This window comes from Clytia hemisphaerica, unplaced genomic scaffold, assembly GCF_902728285.1.
Source record: "Clytia hemisphaerica strain Z4C2 unplaced genomic scaffold, Clytia hemisphaerica genome assembly, whole genome shotgun sequence".
In the NCBI taxonomy this organism is placed as follows: Eukaryota; Metazoa; Cnidaria; class Hydrozoa; order Leptothecata; family Clytiidae; genus Clytia; species Clytia hemisphaerica.
Genome location: NW_027103510.1, coordinates 335,414 through 344,879, shown reverse-complemented (window position 1 = coordinate 344,879; position 9,466 = coordinate 335,414).

Sequence of the window (9,466 nt, the reverse complement as noted above, 5' to 3'; positions counted from 1 at the left end):
TATACTGGGTTCTATGTAAGCAATCACGAAGACAGTGGCCAAGATGAGATGTTGTTCAAAGCTCATAAGATTGTTTTCCCAAATATTGGCTTAACTCTGAAATGTTTTGCGCGTCTTGCTGTTTTGACCTCGTTCAATGAGGAAGAAATAATCAAGCAAAATCTTCCAGAATCTTTATTCCGGTTTCTTGGAATTGAAAAATAAACTGTTGTACGGCGAAGTATTTTCAAGCAACATTCCGTTGGTATAGAAAAATTGAGGATTACGTAAGGGCGCGAAGCGCCTGAAATGTAATCCAGATTTTATGAATAAAATAGAAACAAACGATCTAATATTGGAGTATAGCCCGATCTCGCTCGCATCGAGGAATCCAGTCTATGATAATAGTGTCAAGTAACGTTTTTAGAAAAATATAATTCAGATTCCAAGACTTCCGAAAAAAGATACATATCAAGACGTTTTTTATTTACTATGGTCGAAACATCGAATACTTTATTAAGGATGATTTTCCCTAGTTTGGCCAAAATAAGAATGGAATGCAGAGAAAATAACGAGAAGTAATTAGGTTTCAGGTTCTATCTTTGATTGAAAAAACTAGTTTGTAATCAGCGCCATCCGCGATAACCACCACGCCCACGACCACGTCCGCGTCCACGGGGTTTTACGCCTGGCGGGCCATAACCTGAAAAAATACACAAGAGAATAAAATAGAAATAAACAAGGATGCCAGGAGCGGGTGGGCGGGAATATTAGATCGTTTGTTTCTATTTTATTCATAAAATCTGGATTACATTTCAGGCGCTTCGCGCCCTTACGTAATCCTCAATTTTATTTCATAAAATAGAAACAAACGATCTAATATTGGAGTATAGCCCGATCTCGCTCGCATCGAGGAATCCAGGCTAAGAGAATAGCTGAAAGCTATTGCTCGTAGCCACCATCAACCTCTCTTCAAAGCTTTTCAGATGCTAAAATACTTCCTTGGAAGTCAGATTCTTTAACTATGTCCTTGTGATAAAACTTTCGGAAAGTTGAGTCAGATTTCCACTTCCCCCTTTTAACAATTTCTGTTAGAGAGATACCTGAGGAAGAGGCTTTCGATGTTGAAGCTGCTCTAGTGGAGTGAGCTTTAAAAGTTTTTGTATCAATGCCACATAGCCCAAGCATGTTTACTAACCACCTTGAGACTGTACATGATTTAACCGGGTGATACGGACGGACAATAGATATTAAAAGTTGTTTATGATCACCTCTTTTTGATTCTGTTCTTTTGAGATACAGGTCTAATGTCCGACAAACACAGAGACTGACATCTCTGTCATAAACTTTAAATTCCATCGTAGATGCTTTTTGACCTGGTTTCCAGGTTTTTGAAACTTGAGAAAAAGTGAAGACGTAAACGTCAGGTGTAAACGTCAGAAATTGAATCATCAATAGGAAGAGTCTTAATGAATTTTAATGCTGTTTCAACATCCCAAACGAAACTATACCGTGGTAATGGTGGTCTTTCATTAAAAATCCCTGTCAAAAGACTTGATACTCTAGGATGCTTACCAACCAAAATGCCTTTAATAGGCTCATGATAGGCAGAAATTGCAGACCGATGGGCTGCAATATAGCCGTACCTATAACCCTGATCAAAAAGATGTGCTAGATAGTCAAGAACTATAGATACATCACATGTAGTGGGATCAATCTGTTTTTCACTACACCAACAATCGAACTTTCTCCAGGCCGATTCGTAATTAGATATTGTTCCAACTCTTCTTGCATTGGAGATGAGATTGGAAGCTCTTTCCGAAATTCCTTCTGAAGATAACTTTTTCCTGAAACTTTCCATGCCAGGAGTCTTAAGGAGTGGTTTCCTAACAATGGATGAATTTCCCTTTTTGGGTTGCTCAAAAGGCTTTCGTATGAGGGAAGAAGAACCGGAATTGCAACTGCCATTTCCATTAGTTTTGGGAACCAAGACTGAGTTTGCCAAGCTGGTGTTATTAGAATTAAGTTTGACTGTTCCCTCTGAACTTTTGCTAGCACCTTTCCTATCAGATTGAACGGGGGGAAAGCATAATTCAAGCCCTGGGACCAACTTGTTTGGAATGCATCTCTGCCCAGACTGAATGGATCTGTTTTCCACGAGAAATACTTTTTCAGCTGTTTGGAGACCCTTGACGCAAAAAGGTCTATCTCTGGGGTGCCGAATGTCTGACAAAGTCTCTGAAACACTACTCGGTCTAGTTTCCACTCGCTGCAATCCCTCACATTTCTCGATTCGAAATCCGCTTCCTTGTTTAATATCCCTGGAAGATGTTCTGCAGTAAGTGTGATCCCCTTGGAAATTAAGTAATTCCAAATTTGCTTGCTTATTCTCACTAATTCCTGGTTGTTTGTCCCTCCCATTTTCACTAGGTAGGAGAGGGCAGTCATGTTGTCTATCTGAATATGAATGCTGTTCAGACGACTCTTGTTTTGGGTGAATGTCAATATGGCAAAGTTTGCTGCTTTTAATTCCAGAATATTTATGTGCAGGTCCCTTTCCCTTTCTGACCAAGGTCCCCCGGTCTTCTTTCCTTGGCAGTAAGCTCCCCACCCTTCCTTTGAGGCATCTGATTTTATCAGTAACTGGGGTGGTTTCCAAAGTAGAGACCTTCCATTGTTCAAACGTATGTTGTTTATCCACCATTCTATTTCTGCTCTCCCCTGGGGGGAGAGTACAATCTGTTTCTCGTATGATAGATAAAAGTTCAACTCTTGAATTACTTGTTTTTGTATAAACCTGTACTGAAGAGGAGCTGGCAGGATTGCCATTGTTGTGGATGATAATGTCCCTATCAGCTGAGAAACTTCCCTTATAGAAACTTTTTTCTTGTCCAGCATTTTCAAGCATTTCACAATAATTTTCTGAACTTTTTCCTCTGATAGAGACATTTCCATCTTCACTGAATCTATAATGATCCCTAAAAATTCTATCTTTTTCGTAGGAGTCAATTCTGACTTTTTCGCATTGATTACGAAACCCAGATGTTGAAATAGAAAAATCAATGTATCCCTGGCTATCTCCAATTCCTCCTTGGATGAAGCCATCAAAAGAATGTCGTCCAGATAAATTATCAATCTTATCTGTAATTTTCTTAGGAGTGTTATTGGAACTTTTAATAATTTTGTGAATACTAGTGGAGCAGGAGACAGGCCAAAACACAGGCTGAGGAATTGATAAAGTGAACCTTCCCATTCGAAACGTAAGAATTTCTGTGAATTCTGATGGATGGGTATGGAGAAGTAGGCATCCTTCAAATCCACTTTGCACATCCAATCGTTGGGTGAAAGTAGTTCTTTTACAAGGAACAACCCCTCCATCTTGAAATGAGGGCAGTGAATGAAACTGTTCAAATGTTTTAAATTTATCACAGGTCTGTTCCCCCCATCTTTTTTGGGAACTGTGAAAATGTTGCTGAGAAACTGGTCTTTGCAAGGTTTCACTTTTGTTATTGCACCTTTCAACTGCATTTGTTCTATTTCCTGTTCCACTAGTTCCTTTTCTTCTTTGGATAAGTTGCCTGCTTTGGGCAAAAAAGTTTGATGTGGAGTGTCTATAAATGGAATTTTGTAACCTTGAACTATCTCTAGAACTGAGGGGTCCTTTGTCAGTTTTTCCCAGTTTTTGATGAAAAATTTTACCCTTCCGGCAAGTGGTAGACTCTGACTCAACTTGACTGGAAACAGGTTTTTCACTAATCGATGGACTTTTGGATAGTCCTGAACAGACAAAATTGGTACTAAATTTGTTTGTAATGAAGAAGAAGTTGGACTTACCAATTCTGTTGTTTCCACTTTGAGGTTGGCTTGGAAAAAATTCTGCCCCCTTCCACTTGTACCGGGTAGGGGGCCCCCACGAAAGGACTGGTTGAGCCCAATTCTGTTCTGTTTATTAACGGACGATTTCGTTTTGCCATCCATTACATTGAAAAATTCTTTTGATTTCTTCTTGAGTTTAACGACTTCCACCATCTTTTCATCAAATTTCTCTCCAAAAAGGCGATTAGAAGACGTATTCTCTTGAAGGATATCTTTGTTCTCCTTCATCATTTCCTTCACTTTCGTTTTGTCCCCTTTGAGGATTGACAACAATGCATTCCTTCTTCTGTAATAAGATAAGCTGTTAAAGGCTTGTCCAAGCATGGTGACTGTCATGTCTATCAGTCTTGCACAGTCTTTTGCTGAGCGAAGCATGTCGTCCATGTCTGATGTAAACTCCTCCTCCGACATGTTTGAGGTCTGCTCGATTGCCTGATCCTTCTGGATCTCCAAGAATTCCCATACTTGGGACAGGGGTCCAAAAACATTCAAGACTTTGTCTTGGACTGATTCAAACGCTTTGTCAAGCGACAAAGTTTCTTTCGCTCTCATTTCAGATAGAAGCGATCTAATATTGGAATCCATTTCCTTTTTGTTATTTAGATTGTCTGGTATCGGAAACTGATATAAAATTTCATCCTTTATATCACCATCATTAATGTAGGAGTTCATCTGTTTAATGGCATACTCCGCAAGATCAGATTTAATACTCCAAGAGTTTGTTTTGTCTTTGTTAGACAGGTCGAAACGTTCCTCAATTTTAGCAAACTTATTAGTAGGAACAGTCACAGGAAAAAATTTTCGATTTCCAAGGTTGGAAATTCAATATTTTTGGGTTGGAAATTTTGGTTTTATAATTGAAGGTTGAAAATTTGAGCGATTACCTTAAGCTGATTTGGAAAACGTAAATTACCCATAGGTTTTGTAGAATAAATCAATGCCCTTGAAAAATCAAGTGAAAAAAACCCATGTAGAAATGACAATTTTCCAAGGCTGGTTGGAAAACATGACTTTTTGGGTGGGAAATTTTTATTTTCCAAACAGTTTGAGAATTGAAAAAAAAGGTCAAAAATCGATGTGAAAATACATATTTTAGTAAATTTGATACCTCAAGTTGAAAAACTAGACTTTTTGGGTCAGAAATTTGTGTTTCTCCCAAACAGTTTGGAAAACGTGAAAAATCCATGTGGAAATTACATTTTTCAAAGATTGAGACCCCTTCTTGGAAAACTAGACTTTTTGGGTTGGAAATTTGTGTTTCTCCCAAACAGTTTGGAAAACGTTAAAAATCCATGTGGAAATTACATTTTTCTAAGATTGAGACCCTTTCTTGGTAAACTAAACTTTTTGGGTTGGAAATTTGTGTTTCTCCAAACAGTTTGGAAAACGTTAAAAATCCATGTGGAAATTACGTTTTTTTAACCATTTTCTGCGCATGTCCTTGGGAAAACCACAAGCGATTTTTCGCTCAAAACTGTTTTGATATATAGCTAACCTAGATATTAGGTTTTAATGTGAGCAGTCAAGCTGTAAGTTTCCGTCAGGTGAGGCGTCTCTTCGGAGCGGCCTCGGTCAATCGCAGTGAGTTCGCACAGTGAAGCACATAGGGTACTTGTGTCATAGTTTCAAATAGCGCCCTGCTGAGCTGTGTGAGTGATCTAAGATCAACCACGTATCTGTGCGAACAATAACGAGAGATTGACCGGGAGCCATCGAGCCTAGGCTAGCGAGTGACTGTTCACAAAAACAAAAACCTTGTTTAAGATCTCTTTTCCACATCTCTGCCATCACTTTTTGGATTTTGGCTTTTTTCAACGTGAATTTTAAAAAATTCCAACCTTGTTAAATTTGGATTTTGGCTTTTTTCAACCTGGATTTACGAAAATTCCAACCTTGTTAAATTTGGATTTTGGATTTTGGCTTTTTTCAACCTGAATTAAAAAAAATTCCAACCTTGTTAAATTTGGATTTTGGCTTTTTCAACCCCGATTTTCGAAAATTCCAACCTTGTTTAAGCTTGGATTTTGGCTTTTTTCCAACTGAATTTTAAAAAATTCCAACCTTGTTAAATTTGGATTTTGGCTTTTTTCAACCTGGATTTACGAAAATTCCAAGCCATGGAAAATGCAAAATTTTCAACCTTGGAGAATGTCCCACATTTTCAGGTTGGATTTTCCATTGGATTTTATCTTTTTTCCAACTAAGAAAACTTGAAATTTCCAACCTTGGAAATCGAAAATTTTTTCCTGTGAGTGTCGTCACTTTCTTCGATATTTCGACGTTTTCTAGACATTTGCTCAGCTGGATCCTGATTTTGGTCCTTTGGACTGAGGGTTTGGGAATCTGCATTCAACGGACTCTCGACTTGATCCTTATTTGTTGAAGCAGAAGTCATTTCGTTCGATTCTTCAGATGCAGGGATGGTACTCATTCTGAGGAAAAAATTAGAAAAACGCATCTTAGACATTTTATCTTTAACTTGTCTTGAAGAATCAATAACTTGTGTACATGTATTTTAATCAGATTGAACTGATTTTCTAAGATTAAAATAACTTACATTTTTGTGGTTAACAAGAAACGTCTTGATATTTCCGCGAGAAAGACTAAAAGAGGTTGATGGTGGCTACGAGCAATAGCTTTCAGCTATTCTCTTAGCCTGGATTCCTCGATGCGAGCGAGATCGGGCTATACTCCAATATTAGATCGTTTGTTTCTATTTTATGAAATAAAATAAACAAAATGTATGAAAATGTTTTTACCCTTAAATTTCCCTGTTTTAAGTCGGTTGAATTTTGTGCTTAATGCGTAAATCAGTTCAAATATCTAAGGATCGCAAAATGTTATTGAACTAAAGTTTCGACCAGTGTTAAATGTTAGTCAAAAGGTTTTTTTTTTTCATAAGAATATTCAAATTTTTGAAGCCTTCAGATGCTCTTAACTTTTTTAGTTTTGAACCTAATGTTCTTAACATGTCCTCATTTTTACCTAAAATTCTCAACTTCAGTTGAGCTACAATCTGACAATGTCTGTGTGTGTGTGTCTGTCTGTCTGTCTGTCTGTCACAAAAACTTTAGGGCAGCCTGGAGACTTCAAAAATGCTTGAATTTGGCTTAAATTTGGCACACTTGTTCCTTGGGTGAATATCTGGGGTTTTTTTTTCATTTTTCAATTTTTTTTTGATTTTTGGGGCCTGGGGACGAGTTTTTCACCAAAACGAGGCTAAAACTTTGGGGCAGCCTGGAGACTTCAAAAATGGTCGGATTTGTCTGAAATTTGGCAGACTTGTTCCTTGGGTGAATATCTGGGGGTGTTTTTTTCATTTTTCAAAAATTTTGATTTTTGGGGCCTGGGGACGAGTTTTTCGCCAAAACGAGGCTAAAACTTTGGGGCAGCCTGGAGACTTCAAAAATGGTCGGATTTGGCTGAAATTTGGCACACTTGTTCCTTGGGTTAATATCTAGGGGTCTACAATTGGGCCTATGAATAATTTGAATCCACTGAAGTTGAGCCCAGTGCGTTGCGCACGTTCGACTATGTTCTTAACATGTCCTCATTTTTACCTAAAAAGTGTAAAAAACCTTCAAATGTCCTCACCTTTTTTTAAACATTTTGGACATCGAAGCGTAATGTTCTATAACGGTTTGTTTTAATATGTTAGTCTGGCAGAAATAAAAGTTGACCTTGAAAAAAATATCGCGTAAACTTTCTTGGTACCGTTGGAAGCGGAATTTTGTGAGGTTTAACATACTCAGAGCTTCACGTTGAGGCCCTTGGGGAAATTATTAGTGAAATAAAACATTAAGGAACCTTCTTCGCTATAAAATGCCTTGAAAAGTGCTATTCTTGCAATGGTAGGTGCCTTTTAAAACTTTCAATGTATACCCCTGTCTCAAAAATCTGGAGGGATTTCCCAACAAACATTTCTGGAAAACACAATTAATTAAACAGTGTCATCCATGATATGAAATGGGCCAAGTGCAAGGCGAAAGCCCTTGGGAAAAAGCACATGGCGATAGCGCTGACTTTCAAAGACTTTGAATAGCTTTTATAGGTTTTTAGTGTAGCTGATATCCAGCACAGTGCTCAAAAACGTATCTATTCTAGGGCAAAGAAGTACACTTCAGGCTTGATCTTACCAAACTTTTCCCCAAGGGCCTCATCACGAGGCTCTAAGTATGATAATCTACATAAAATTCCGCTTCCAACGGTACCAAGGAAGTTAACGCGGAATTTTTTTCTAAGTTCACCAATGTTTTATTGTATTTCGGCCGGACTGTGTATGCTTTCATTTAAGTGCAAAAGTAAGAAACTAAACAAAAAAGGGATAAAAGAAAATTGTTGAAATGGATTTGCCAAATGAGCTCTGGAAATTAGTGATTTCTTACTTAGATCTCAAAAGTGCTCAGAATATTGCTCTTACTTCAAAGAAGATGCACCAGTTGTCAATGATGAGGCTTTGGTCAAAACCAAGATATACCAAGAACACAAAGGACATTGCATTTCTACACAAGATTTCAAATTTTCCGATTCGTGAGTTACACACTTCTGATTTCAGTTGTAAATGGCTTGAGATTTTAGGGTTGGTTCCACAACTTAGACTTTTACATGTTGACAATGCATTCAATTATCATTTTAAACCAGACAAAGCTTATTTGCGTTTCTTAAAGATTCCTGTTATTGTTCATACAAAAGCCTTAGAAATCTGGGAGAACTTTGAAGAATTGTTGGATATTTTGTGTTCCATCAAAATTCAATCATTGGTTATTGATCACGATTCGAGGTATTATCAAAGAGAAAATCTTCAACGTTATCTGACTTTCGAAGAATTTAAACTGCTTTCTTCAAAAGTTTGTATTTCCGAGGTGCATACAGATTGTATCGAATGGGATAGTGGAAATATCCTTGATTTTATTGAGTTGTTGTCAACCATGAGGATTGCAGTGTCTATTTATATAACCACAACCATTTATCTACGTCTTTATATACTGTTAAACATTTGGAATTGATGGTAGCCCTTGATATCAAAATTGTTTACATTGAAAGTGAAGGCTTGAATTTGGAAAGTTGCCCAATTCTATTAGAAATGGTCAAAGTTATGAAAAAGATGAGACATCTTAAAGAATTCAGGTTTTATGATTGCGATTTTAAAACTGAATTCAGATCAGAAGTTGGATCACTTGTCGATTTACCTATCAAGAGTATGTCCACTAGTTTCTTTGTGAGAGAAGAAGGAAAGATTGGAGACATCGTAGATACTCTATTACGTATGAAATCATTAAATCAAGTTACCATCAGTGAGGCGTATGAGACAGATCACATGCTGTCACCTGAAGAATTGATTTTGTTTAAAGAACTTCCTGTTAAGGAAGTTTTCTTAGAAGCCTTGAATCTGACGCCCCAAAATATTCCTGAATTTCGTCAAGTCTTGAAACAAATGAAGATTGCTAAGATTCACTGGATCACTGGTTACTTTGAAACTCTGGGGTTTGAAGTTTCTGTTGAGGAATTTATTGACGAATCAAATGGTTTGATCTATAAAACAATCGGGTAAATTCGAAACGAAGGACAAAGAAGCAAAAAAGAAAGGTTGCTCTTTTCCAGGAAGAATTTG